We start from the raw sequence: 13,602 nt of genomic DNA, 5'->3' as shown, positions 1-13,602 counted from the left end.
CCACTACTCGAGCGAGTTGGGGCAGGGAGGTGGAGGGCTGGAAGGAAGGTTTAGGAGTAGCTCAAACCGAATCCACTACAAAGCCAAGAAATACCAGACACTGAGTTGGACTAAGGAGTGACATTGGCTGTTTGATAATGCAGCCTAAAGTCTTCAAGAGATTGACCGTCAGCTGGATGTAGAGATTCCAGGGACATTAATCCAGGAGGTGGATGTCGTCCAGGTATTCTATAAGCTGAATGTTCTGTGCTCGGAGGCATTCCACCACTGGTCGCATGACCCTGGTGAAACACCACAGGGTGGATGACAATCCGAAGGGGAGTTTTGTGAACTGAAAAGTTGACCCCCACCACTGAAACTGGAGAGATCTGTGAAATAGGAATGGTCAAATATGCGTCTTTGATGTCCACCATCCAGTCACTGACCTGAAGGAAGTCCCTCAACAAGTGAATGTCTTCTATTTTGAAAAGTCTGAACACCAACCACTTGCAGAGTTCTTTCAGATTGATGACTGGGCGTTGGCCCCTGTCCCTCTTCTCCACTAAGAACAGATTACGCAGGAACCTTGAGCGATGTGTTAGCATCTCCATGATGGTGCCCTCTGTAAGTAACTCTGCGCCTACCAAGGTGGGGCCGGCTTCCGAGAAAAACCAGCGGGGTAGGAGGACCCTGTTGGAAAGGTGAGCCGTAAAACTCTATTCAAAACCCCTGAACAGTCTGAAGAACCCAGGAGTCTGAAGTGAGCACCTCCAAGTTGTGCACAAACCATTTTAATCTGCCTCCCAGGCGAGGTCGTGAAAGAGACGGGACACTCACCTTGAGAGGAGCCTTGGTTACCGTCTCCTTGATGGCATCTGGAACCCCTGTGGCAGGGCTAACCGCTAGTGGGGTAGAGATTTCCAAAGAAGGACTTATCCTGCCAGTGTCCTCATCTGCCGGGGGCTGGCAGACGATGCAGGCCCTTGGGCCCAGCTTCGACCAGCCCTGGTGAAACCTGGACTTTGTCCAGCAAATCAAAGGTCGCTACAAGCCTCCCTACTTCCCAGATGACCGGGTCACCGAATGGGCCTCCTTGCGAACTTGGGCACGCCACTGATGTGGCGAAGTCCCCTAGCTTGGGATCGGTTTTGATAAAGCAGTGATCTGCGCCTCTCCACCAAGATGGCTCAGTTTGCATTGCTCAAAAGTATGAGGGCCATTGGGCCAACAATGACAATACCTCGGGGGAAACAAGGGTTCCAGATGCCTTAGCTTGTTCTGCTATATCACGGATTTTCATTAGCCGACCGGAAAGGTCAGAGAGTTTGTTCTGGCAGACCCGTCAGGACCTAGTTATACCCTTTTTAGGGTCTCTAATGTATTTGGCCATAAAGGTGGCAATGCAAGAATCGATTTCTTGGGAAAATGCACCCCTGCCATTGCCTGCTACCTTCCCCAGTTCCTCTGGTTGCTGCTCCTCTGGCTACTGCTGCCTCTGCCTTTTGCTGGACAAACTGAGAGTCTCCTGAATCTCAGTTTGAGGCCCTCCTCCACCCGTAGGCTCATCCCTGGTGGTCTAGTGGCCATCACATGTAAGAATTTATTTCTCCCTGTTGTTCTTTCACTCTTGCTTTTTCTGCCTATTTAGATTTATTTTCTCTTGTTTCTCCTCTATTCCTTTTTCCTTTCTCCCCTCTTTTCTCTGCTCCCCTACCCGCGTGAAGCACCTATTCTGCCATCCCGACTCCCAGCTGACAGCTCCCCCAGCCCCCTTCCCCTTCTTAATGGCGGTTGCAGTGCTGTGAGAGGACAACTACACTGACCTTCTGGTCAGCGTCTGCTACCCTCCGCACCTCCTCTGCTGCCTCTGCCTTTTGCTGGGACGAACTTAACGTCAACACAGCAGTGCGCAATCTCAATGCATGGATCACCCAATGTGCTGACACTCTAGCCCCTCTCCCCCCGACATCGGCCTAATGCGTACCCAAAAATGCCAGCAGTTCACCACCGAACTCCAAGAGTCAAAGCGTACCCACAGACGTTTAGAGAAAGAATGGAGGAACAGCCAAACCAGCAAAGACCTTGCCTCATTCAGAGCAGCAACCACCGCCCACCGACAAAAATCAAGAACGCTAGGAAGGACGCACTCCAGGAGGGCATCAACTCCTCCGCACACAACTCTAAGGAACTCTTCTCAGCCATCAACGAGTTCACAGATTCCCCCCTCTGAAGCCACTAGCATCCCCTTGTCACAGGACCTCTGCAACAAACTTGCCTCCTTTTCCCACAAGATCCAGGACATCTACAACAGCTTCCCCCTGGAAAATCCTGGCACCGGAACCCGTGACTGACCCACTCCCCCAAAACCCACCTAGACTATCAACAGCTGGTCCACGCTCACCACAGAGGAAACAGTCAACATCATGAACAGCACCTACTACGGAACCCCCTCGGACTCTTGCCAACACAACATATACATCAGAGCCAGAGCATCCATTGCCCCGATCTCCGAAACACAATCAACTGCTCCATCAACAAGGGCACCTTCCCAGAGGACTGGAAACATGCCGAAATGCACCCTCTACTGAAGAAACCTTTGCCCGACCCATACGAACTAAAGAATTTCCAGTCCATCTTGCTGCTACCCTACCCCGCCAAAATACCAGAGAAAGCAATCAACGTACGTAGGAAGCTGGCTCAGTAAATACTATATCAAAATGAGATATAGTGTGCACAGAGTCGAGGGGTTCTCCAAGAGGCTTGACAGAGGCAATAATAGATAATACTAATGCTCCATTTGTGGTAGTGTGGTCGAGCAGTTAGGCTTATCAGAGGGAAGTGTTAAGCATTTGTTGTACACACACAAGCAATAAGTGAAAACAGACAATCAGTGACTTACTGCAGGCCAATAGGTTTTTATATAGAAAAATATTCTTTTGTTAATTTATTTTTAGAACCATAAGATTCAGATTGCAGGTAAGTACATTAAATGAAAGGTACTTTGCATAGTAATACTTACAACTTTGAACCAAAACAGTAATGTACACAGTTTTTCATAAAATGGCAATAAGCTATTTTAAAAGTGGACACTGCAATTTTCAACAGTTCCTGGGGGAGGTAAGTACAGTTTAGTTATTACTATAAGTAAAGCACTTACAAGTTCAGTCTCAGGATCATAGGTAGCCCACCGCTGGGGGTTTAAGTCAACTCCAAACACCCAGCACCAGCAACATGGGCCGGTCAGGTGCAGAGTTCGAAGAGGAGCCAAATTAACATGGGCGCCTATTGAGACAGAGGGTGCTCCGGTTCCGGTCTGCTGGCAGGTAAGTACCCGCGTCCTCGGAGGGCAGACCAGGGGGTTTGGAGGAGTAGTGGAGGGGCCCCAAGTAGGCACAACAACCACACCCTCAGCGGCAAGGGGGCAGCCGGGTGCAGTGTGCAAACAGGGCATTGGGTTCTCAACAGAACTCTATGGAGGGACCAGGGGGTCACTTAGGTGCTGCATGCAGGGCACGGGGTGCCTCTTGGGCAAGCCACCGACCGGACAGGGGTGAGGGCCGCCTGCTTGTCGCCGCTGCACCTGTGGCCGGTTTCTCACGGGCCTGGGGGCTGCTGGTGCAGTGCTTCCTCAGGCGGATATCTTCATCATGGGCAGGTGTCGTCGTGGGGCTGCAGAGCGGTCAGCCCAGGGTAGACACGTTGTTGGGGTCGCCTGGGGGTCCTCTCTGGGTAGTAGGTTTCTCTGGACATGGGCCGAGGGCTCTGGGTGCAGAATAGTTGGACTCACGCTTCTGGGAGTGAGGTGAGAGTCCCTTTAAAGTTGGTTGCTTGATGGCCCACTGTCCACGGGAGTTGGTGGCTCCTTCTCTTCTCTGCGGGGTTTTAAGCTCAGCAGTCCTTCTTCTTTCTTGAGGTCGTCAGGAATCTTCTGATCTGGGTTCAGGGTCACCCTTAAATACTAAATTTAGGGGTGTGTTAGGGTCAGGGGGCAGTAGCCAATGGCTACTGTCCCGGAGGGTGGCTACACCCTCCTTGTGCCACTCCCTCTGGGGAGGGGGGCACATCCCTATCCCCATTGGTCCTACTCCTCCAAAGCAAGATGGAGGATTTCTCAAGGAGGGGGTCACTTCAGCTCTGTTCACCTTAGGGGTGGACCTGGCTGAGGGGGTGACTTCTCCTTGTTTTTCTCATTATCCCTCTGGACTTGTCGCCACAAGTGGGGCTTTGTCTGGAGGCTGGGCATCTCCACTACCTGGAGTGCCCTGGGGCATTGTAACACGGAGCCTGAGCCTTTGGAGCTCACTGCTAGGTGTTACAGTTCCTGCAGGGAGGAGGAGGGAGTGTGATGCACCTTCACCCAGTGCAGGCTATGTTTCTGGCCCCAGAGAATACAAAGGTTCTCACCCCAGGGGGTCCGAAACTCATATCTCCTTGGCAGGCTGGCACAGACCAGTCAGTCTTGCACTGAAGGATTGGGTAAAATACAGGGGGCATCTGTAAGATGCCCGCTGTGTGCATTTTTTAATAAATCCAACACTGGCCTCAATGTGGGTTTATTATTCTGAGAAGTTTGATACCAAACATCCCAGTATTTAGTGTAGCCGATATGGAACTGTGGAGTTTGTTATGACAAACTCCCAGACAATATACTTAATATGGCCACACTGTACTTACAATGTCTAAGAATTGACTTAGACACTGTAGGGGCATATTGTTCATGCAGATATATATCCTGACCTGTGGTATAGTGCACCCTGCCTTAGGGCTCTAAGGCCTGCTAGAGGGGTGACTTACCTATGTCACAGGCAGTATTTTATGGGCATGGCATCCTAAGGGGGATGCCATGTCGACTTTGCCTTTTTCTCCCCACCAACACACACAATCTGCCATGGCAGTGTGCATGTGTTAGGCCAGTGGTCCCTTAGGGTGGCACAACACATGCTGCAGCCCTTAGGGACCTTCCCTGTTCACAGGGCCCTTGGTACCCCTGGTACCTTTTACAAGGGACTTATCTGTGTGCCAGAGGTGTGCCAATTGTGGAAATAATGGTACATTTTTTGTGAAAGAACACTGGTGTTGGGGCCTGGTTACCAGGGTCCCAGCACACTCTCAGTCAAGCTAACATCAATATCAGGCAAAAAGTGGGGGGGGGGGGTAACTGGAACAAGGAGCCATTTCCCTGCAACTTACAACTACAGAATTTCATTGAGGCCAACAATTCCCTGGACAGCTCCCAGTCCAGCTTCTGCAGCAACCACAGCACGGAGACAGCCCTCCTGACAGCCACTGACAACATCAGATTACTCCTAGACCGCGGCCACACTGCAGTACTCATACTCCTCGACCTCTTAGCAGCATTCGACACGGTCTCCCACAGCACTCTGGATCCACTCCTTTATCCCTGAAAGGACACAGAGGATCACACTCCTATCCTACACTTCCAGAGCCGCAGGAGTAAACTGCTGGGTCCCCCAAGCCAAGGGTCCTCACAGAGTCCCACACTGATCAATGTATGCATAGCCTCTCTAGCTGCTATCGTCAGAAGCCACGGTATGAACATCGTGTCATATGCAGATGACTCAACTCATCATTTCCCTCATCGAAAACCCGGACACGGCCAAAAGGAACTTCCACTCAGGAATGGAAGCCGTCACCACTTGGATGAGAGAAAGCTGCCTCAAGCTCAGCTCCGACAAGACTGAGCTCATCATCTTCGGAAACGCCACCTCAGCTGAACGACTCCTGGTGGTCCACATCCCTCAGCGTTCCCCCTGCACCGACTGAGCACGCCCACAACTTAGGAATCAGCCTCGACTCCTCCATATCCATGACCCACCAGGTAAATTCTGTGGCCTCCTCCTGCTGGCACACACTCTGCAAACTTCGGAAGATCTTCAGATGGATTTCCCAACACCTTAGGACCCACCACTGGCTACCAGTCGAGAAGCGAATCACCTTCAAGCTTCTCACCCAAACGTCCAAGGCCATACACAACGCAGGACCAGCCTACCTGAACCACTGCGTCTCCTTCCACACCCGCCAGATCCCTCCGCTCCGACCAGATGGCCCTGTCCACCATCCCTCGCATCTGCAAAACCACTGCCGGAGGACGATCCTTCACCTACACTGCACCGAAGAGCTGGAACAACCTCCCCCTGCACCTCAGACAAAGCCAGTTGCTCACTGTAAGGAAATGCCTCCTTGGCTTGGTTACCACCTAACGTTTTGCCTTTGCTGATGCTAAGATATGATTTGAAAGTGTGCTGGGACCCTGCTAACCAGGCCCCAGCACCAGTGTTCTTTCCCTAAACTGTACCTTTGTCTCCACAATTGGCACAACCCTGGCAATCAGGTAAGTCCCTTGTAACTGGTACCCCTGGTACCAAGGGCCCTGATGCCAGGGAAGGTCTCTAAGGGCTGCAGCATGTCTTATGCCACCCTTGGGACCCCTCACTCAGCACATGCACACTGCCTCACAGCTTGTGTGTGCTGGTGGGGAGAAAATGACTAAGTTGACATGGCACTCCCCTCAGAGTGCCATGCCAACCTCACACTGCCTGTGTCAGGAAAATCACCCCTCTAGCAGGCCTTACAGCCCTAAGGCAGGGTGCACTATACCACAGGTGAGGGCATAAGTGCATGAGCACTATGCCCCTACAGTGTCTAAGCAAAACCTTAGACATTGTAAGTGCAGGGTAGCCACAAGAGTATATGGTCTGGGAGTCTGTCAAACACAAACTCCACAGTTCCATAATGGCTACACTGAAAACTGAGAAGTTTGGTATCAAACTTCTCAGCACAATAAATGCACACTGTGTGCAATTTATTGTAACATACACCCAGAGGGAATCTTAGAGATGCCCCCTGAATACCTACCCGACTTCTAGTGTAGGCTGACCAGTTCCTGACAGCCTGCCACACACCAGACATGTTGCTGGCCACATGGGGAGAGTGCCTTTGTCATTCTGTGGCCAGAAACAAAGCCTGTACTGGGTGGAGGTGCTTCTCACCTCCCCTGCAGGAACTGTAACACCTGGCGGTGAGCCTTAAAGGCTCACCCCTTTTGTTACAGCGCCCCAGGGCATCCCAGCTAGTGAAGATGCCCGCCCCTCCGGCCACTGCCCCCACTTTTGGCAGCAAGGCTGGAGGAGATAATGAGAAAAACAAGAAGGAGTCACCCACCAGTCAGGACAGCCCCTAAGGTGTCCTGAGCTGAGGTGACCCCTGCCTTGAGAAATCCTCCATCTTGAGTTTGGAGGATTCCCCCAATAGGATTAGGGATGTGCACCCCTCCCCACAGGGAGGAGGCACAAAGAGGGTGTAACCACCCTCAAGGACAGTAGCTATTGGCCACTGCCCTCCCAGACCTAAACACACCCCATAATTCAAAATTTAGGGGCTCCCCAGATCCCAGAAAATCAGATTCCTGCAACCTGAAGAAACAAGGAGGACTGCTTACCTACAAGCCTGCAGAGAAGGAGGAAGACGACAGCTGCTTTGGCCCCAGCCCTACCGGCCTGTCTCCTTCTTCGAAAACCTGCACCAGCAACGCATCCGACAGGGACCAGCGACCTCTGAAGCCTCAGCGGACTGCCCTGGACTAAAGGACCAAGAAACTCCTGTGAACAGCAGCCCTGTTCAAAACCAGCTACTTCTTTGCAACAAAGAAGCAACTTCCAAAGACTGCACGTTTCCTGCAGGAAGCGTGAGACTTCTCACTCTGCACCTGACGCCCCTGGCTCGAGATTCAGAGAACCAACACCTCAGGGAGGACTTCCCGGCGACTGCGAGCCTGTGAGTAACCAGAGACGACCCCCCTGACCCCCACAGTGACACCTGCAGAGAGAATCGTGAGGCTCCCCCTGACCGCGACTGCCTGTAACAAGGGGCCCGATGCCTGGAACCAACACTGCACCTGCAGCCCCCAGGACCTGAAGGAACCGAACTTCGACACAGGAGTGACCCCCAGGCGACCCTCTGCCTTGCCCAGGTGGTGGCTGTCCCGAGAAGCCCCCCCTGTGCCTGCCTGCACCGCTAGAGTGACCCCGGGTCCTTCCACTGAAACCTATACAAAACCTTTGCACACTGCACCCAGCCGCCCCTGTGCCACTGAGGGTTTGTTTTGTGTGCCTACTTGTGTCCCCCCCAGTGCTCTACAAAACCTCCCTGGTCTACCCCCCGAGGACACAGGTACTTACCTGCTGGCAGACTGGAAACGTAGCACCCCTGTTCTCCATAGGCACCTATGTGTTTTGGGCATCTCTTTGACCTCTGCACCTGACCGGCCCTGAGCTGCTAGTGTGGTAACTTTGGGATTGCCTTGAACCCCCAAAGGTGGGCTGCCTATGCCCCAGGACTGAAACTTGTAAGTGTTTTACTTACCTCCTAATCTAACCTTTACTTACTTCCCCCAGGAGCTGTTGATTTTTGCACTGTGTCCACTTTGAAAATAGCTTCTTGCCATTTTTACAAAGACTGTACATTATATTGTTTCCATTCAAAGTTCTTAAAGTATCTGAGTGAAGTACCTTACATTTAAAGTGTTTAATGTAAATCTTGAACCTGTGGTTCTTAAAATAAACTAAGAAAATATATTTTTCAATATAAAAGCCTATTGGCCTGGAGGAAGTCTTTGAGTGTGTGTTCCTCATTTATTGCCTGTGTGTGTAGAACAAATGCTTAACACTACGCTCTGATAAGCCTACTGCTCGACCACACTACCACAAAATAGAGCATTAGAATTATCTACTTTTGCCACTGTCTTACATCTAAGGGGGAACACTTGGACTCTGTGCACACTATTTCTTACTTTGAAATAGTATATACAGAGCCAACTTCCTACACTCACCATATTCACAAAGAACCTCAAAACGTGGCTCTTCGGATGAGGCCCCTCCCCTACCCCCCCAGCGCCTTGAGACCCTTACAGGTGAGTAGCCGCACTTTACAAATACTGATTGATTGACCTTATCGCCCAGAGACGGGCTAGGGAATTCCACCCAGAACCGATTACGGATCTCTTTGTCCAAGGGCCAACACAGCCTTCCCGTGACATAGGGCGTGACCTTGTCAGCCGAGACCACTGCATCAACTCCTCAGGATCAAGCATGTCTGAGGGTGCCTCGTGTGAGGTATCTCCCATTGGTGTATCATCATTCAGCATGTTAAGGGTAGGCGAAGGGTGCCATGGTGGAGAGCCCATGTCATGCTCTGCCTCAGGATCAGATGGGGAGTCTGCCCCATCTGGGGGGGGGCAGAGGAGGAGGAGGGTGGGTTCTGTGACAGCAGGTTGCATTCCTGAGGTTCCTGGTAGGGGCACCAGATAGGGATCAGGCCTTAACGGCTGAGAGTGGTCCATGGAAGCCAGTTTCAGCCTCGTGTAGGCAGGTCTACACCTGGAGTACGGTCTCCTTCCTTTCGTGACCATCTATGGCTTACTGGGTGGTCCCGGAAGTACAGAGATCAGGATCCCAAGAATTCCTTTCCTCAAAGGGAGGGTCTCAAAGCAGCGTTCTGCCATTTGTAGCAGTTTCTCCTCCGGGGGTGGGGGGCACTGTCTGTCTCGTGTCATGCCATTAAGGGTAGATGCATCTATAATTTTGCAGAAGTTATCGTTTATAGGGAGGTAGGTGACACTACCCTCCTCTGTGTAAGTGTCTTCCAGATCACTCGTAATGCCAAGATTCATGTATAAAGGCGGTAATGTACAACGAATCTCAAATGGAGTATTGTGACTCTGGGGTCTACCAGATGTTTACATAGGGCACTCAATATATGGGGTCTCCCAAATGTAAACAGCAAAGTCCTTAGGGCCAATTTTGCAGGCAAAGAAGCACCAGGACACCGAACGCCCAATGCGCTCAATCTGGTCCTGCATGCCTGGGCCAGTGTCAGATTTGAGTGTTGCGACAAGACAAGCGCCTGTAGCACTGCATTCGCCAATGTGTAAAGATACTTCACAGGGTGTAATGGGCCAGTTGTGTGGGGCAAACCAGCCATGCTGCTCCAAAGAAGTCCGTATAAGAGTGAGCACGCTAGGTGGGATTACAGACGCGCTACATGCCTAAGGCTGTATATATATGGCACCCTCTTGAGCCGGAGGACCACACCGTGTGAGCTCCATGTGCACAAATCAAAGAAAAGTGGCCACAGAGGATGAACAAGGTGTCCCCCGCTGCAGAGCTAGAAAGGAAAACCCATGTTATGCAATCATGAATCAAACAAACGCAATTAGCCCCTAAACAACACAATAAAAAGCAATAATAAGTGGCCGAGAGGTCGGAGGCACTTATCTTGGCTGCTGGAGCAGCAAAGAAAGAGGAGGCAGTAAAAGGGACATAGAACTATGAAAGGGTCCCCGTTTGTGGATTGGACAATTTGTTTAATTGACTTTTTCCTCAATATTCACGGGAAATGAAGGCCTGTTGTAAGTTTTATATGACTGCTGGAAGGAATAAAGTGGAGAAAGTACAGCATACTCCTCGCCTCCAGCCTTGACAGAGATAAAGAGCTACTGTTCATCCTTCACAGCTTTTACCCAACTTTTGAGATGCTGCACAAAGCCTGTGACAGTATGAATGTTTTTATTGATTAGAGATGTGATAAAGGAAATCTATGTTAGATTTAAATTTGCTGTGACAAAAAAGCAATGGTACAGCACATTCATTTTCAAGTTCCTGAAGCCCCATCTTCCAGCTAATCTTCTGCATTTTCTGTTAGTCTAAATAAAAAGGGATCAACACCAGCAAAATAATTATTTTCAGACTGGACTACGTTTAACCTCTTTTTTTAATGTGTTTTTAAAACAAAGTTCTATGTCTCAATGGCTCTTTATTTTCTGTTATTTAACTATGTTTTAGAAACAAACTTTAAGCTGTAAGGGGCATGAGATGCTCACTTGTGGGTGTGCTTTGTTTTCCTCTTGAGGGCACCCTGTTTTTCTACGTTTTTTCAAGGGGAATGGGATTGTTTACAGCTAGGTTTGTAGGAAAGAAATGATGCCAGTTCTACCCACATTAAAATGAACATGAATTATTCATTAGACTTTTTGATACTCAAAGCAAATGACAAGGGCCATTTTTCCAGTATTAGAGCACCTGCAGAGTGGTATGCGAGTGGCAGGCTTATTTCTGCTTGTTCAAGGACTAATGCAGCCTTTTGCTGCAATTACTCTGGGCCAGATTCATACTGTAGTATTTTCAGCACTCATCAGAAAATACAATTTTACACATGGCCTTGAAACGCTATTCAATGATTTTCTCCTGAGCAGGGCTTGTGCGATAGTAGTATCCAAACAAGCATTGGCAACAAAGCAAATTGATCTTGCCTTTGAAAGACATTAGCCAACCTTTTGGCTTTCAAATGCTTGCGGCGTATACCGAACAACAGTGACAACAAGAAAAAAGAAAGAAAGCTAAAATGGCCATGAGAGTGATGATGAATATGCATGCGTTACTGTGCGCACTCATGTGTTACGATGCTGCCTATGCCATTCTTAAATTTTACTTTTAATATTTAATTTAAGAGAGTGGACGCTCATCTCGAGTGGTACGTTTTTTTAAGTGCGTAATAGAATAAGGAGCAGCTGTACTAAATTGCAGCGGTCTGGTTCCCTAAAAACAGAAAAATCCTAAAAAACAAAAAAATCATAAGAATGAGAATGGGATTGAGCTTGGAAGAGGAAGAGGAGGGATTTGGTAGCAGAGGAGGAACAAGTCAATGTCCTAGAGAGGCTGGAAACAAGGAAGTAGCTAGGGATGAGGACAGAAGCCGAGTGGGGGGCGGGTGTGGCAGCAGAAGGCAATGGAGGAACTGGAGGAAGAAAAAAATGATCAACAAGGCAGGGTAGGGTGGAGAAGGAACAGATGAGCAGGTGGGGGAGAAAGCAACACTGAGTGTAGGGGGATGGCATGTGAAGGCAAGTTTGTGTGTAATGTGTGCCCTGTAAAAGGGCTGAATGTTGTCAGTCACAGTGATGCTAGCCAATGGCTAAAGTGGGCTGGATCACTGCCTCATGCTGTATGCTGTAGGGGATGGGGTGTATAAGATAAATGTCCAATGGTTGAAAAGAGCTGGCTGAAAGTCACTTTATATATAATATATGTTAGTAAAATCAAAAGATCTTGGCTGAACTGCAGCGGTGCGAGTGGCTGAGGTTCACAAAGAGGCGAGTTACGGAAACTGGAGGAGAAGGTATTGGCCACCCACTTGGGTCCCAGCCTAAAGATACCTAGTGGGTTTTTGAGAGCAGGCCGCAGATCTCCTCCAGCCAGAAGTGGGTACGCTATGTAGCTGATAATGCCAACTTCTTTGTGTCTGGAGGGTATAATCCAGATAATGAAGTTGTGTGGAGGGCCAAAAAATAAAGTTTTGCCACTACCATTTTGCAAATGGAATATGGCATCAGATAAGCATAGATGGAAATATGCCAAGGGAGCTGGCCACCGGGTCTGTTATGCTAGATGGCCACAATCTTGTAGTTTTTGGTAGCAATGGAATTCCACTTAGCAAGAGCTGGCAATGATGTTCATGTCTGAAATGTGAAATGCAAATATTGAGCGTTTCTGAGCTGTCGAGGGAAGAAGTTGAATTGCATTTATGACCATGCAAGGAAATTATTGATGGCTCTCTGTACATTTGTGGTGGAACGACTGGTTACACATATAGTACAGATTTCCACAAGTTAGACTCCATACCAGGGAGTGGATTCAACTGAAACCAAACAACCCAAACACTGATCTGTCTTTTGAGAGATAAAGGCATGAAATAGCACACAATGGTTACCAAATATATGTCCTAGAGGTGCTACTGCTTGGATAGGTACTCCTTGGATAAGATCCATGCCTACAACTTTGAAACAAATGCTTGGGAGTTTAATACTACAAAAACTCACATGAAGATATGTTTTCCTGCAGCCAGAAGATGCCACAGTTGGGCACAAATAAAAGGCAATGTGCTCATTTGCGGTGGCTACAATGGTGATGAGATCCTGGGGGAATCTTTGGAAGCTGAGCCTGCAGACATTCCAGTGAGTGCAGCTTCCTGCAAAATCTGGAGACAACTTATTTTCACTGTGCTGCTGTTACACGTGCTGGCTGCATGCACATCCATAGTGGAGTGGTCAACATTCAGACCGACTGGATCATTATTTTTAATCTGGCTGGTGGCACCCAGTCTCTTGGAACTGTGCTAAGAGAAATTAAAAAAATGTTTCCCTCTCCTGGCCCCCCACTCCACTACCCTCACTCTTATGGTTCGGGCTTTCCCCAGGACTCATCAAGAGGATACAGTGAAACTACACCTGGAAAACACAGCCAACATATCATGGAGAACACCACTAGGAAATAAGGAGATCCTCACCCAAAACTCTAAATCCAATGCCTTACTCGACAAATACATCAGTTCCCTTTCTGCGACTCCAGTTTCTTGAAACTTTTTGTCCCCGGTTCTTTTTAATAAATCAGCACAAAAATTAAGATTGTCTTAGACCCCAACTTAAGAACTTCAACCACAAGTGTGTGCACTGGCTCGATTTTGAGTTTTTATATTCGTAACATTTACCTCACCCACGTGATAGTGTATAATTTCTAGTCTTTACAATTTTGCCCCTAAATTAAACCATTT

At 49.1% G+C, this 13,602-nt stretch overlaps 1 protein-coding gene and 1 pseudogene across 1 annotated transcript in view; one reads left to right on the top strand and one right to left on the bottom strand.

Moving 5' to 3' along the window:
- Nucleotides 1-13,602, bottom strand: part of CILK1 (ciliogenesis associated kinase 1) — a 245,806-nt gene that overhangs the window by 204,934 nt on the left and 27,270 nt on the right. The window lies entirely within an intron of this gene.
- On the top strand, nucleotides 2,552-13,271 carry LOC138295199 (kelch domain-containing protein 10 pseudogene; annotated as a pseudogene).

This window comes from Pleurodeles waltl, chromosome 5 (genome assembly GCF_031143425.1).
Source record: "Pleurodeles waltl isolate 20211129_DDA chromosome 5, aPleWal1.hap1.20221129, whole genome shotgun sequence".
Classification (NCBI taxonomy): Eukaryota; Metazoa; Chordata; class Amphibia; order Caudata; family Salamandridae; genus Pleurodeles; species Pleurodeles waltl.
The sequence above is the reverse complement of the archived record's forward strand: the minus strand, read 5'-3'. Positions and strand labels throughout refer to the sequence as shown.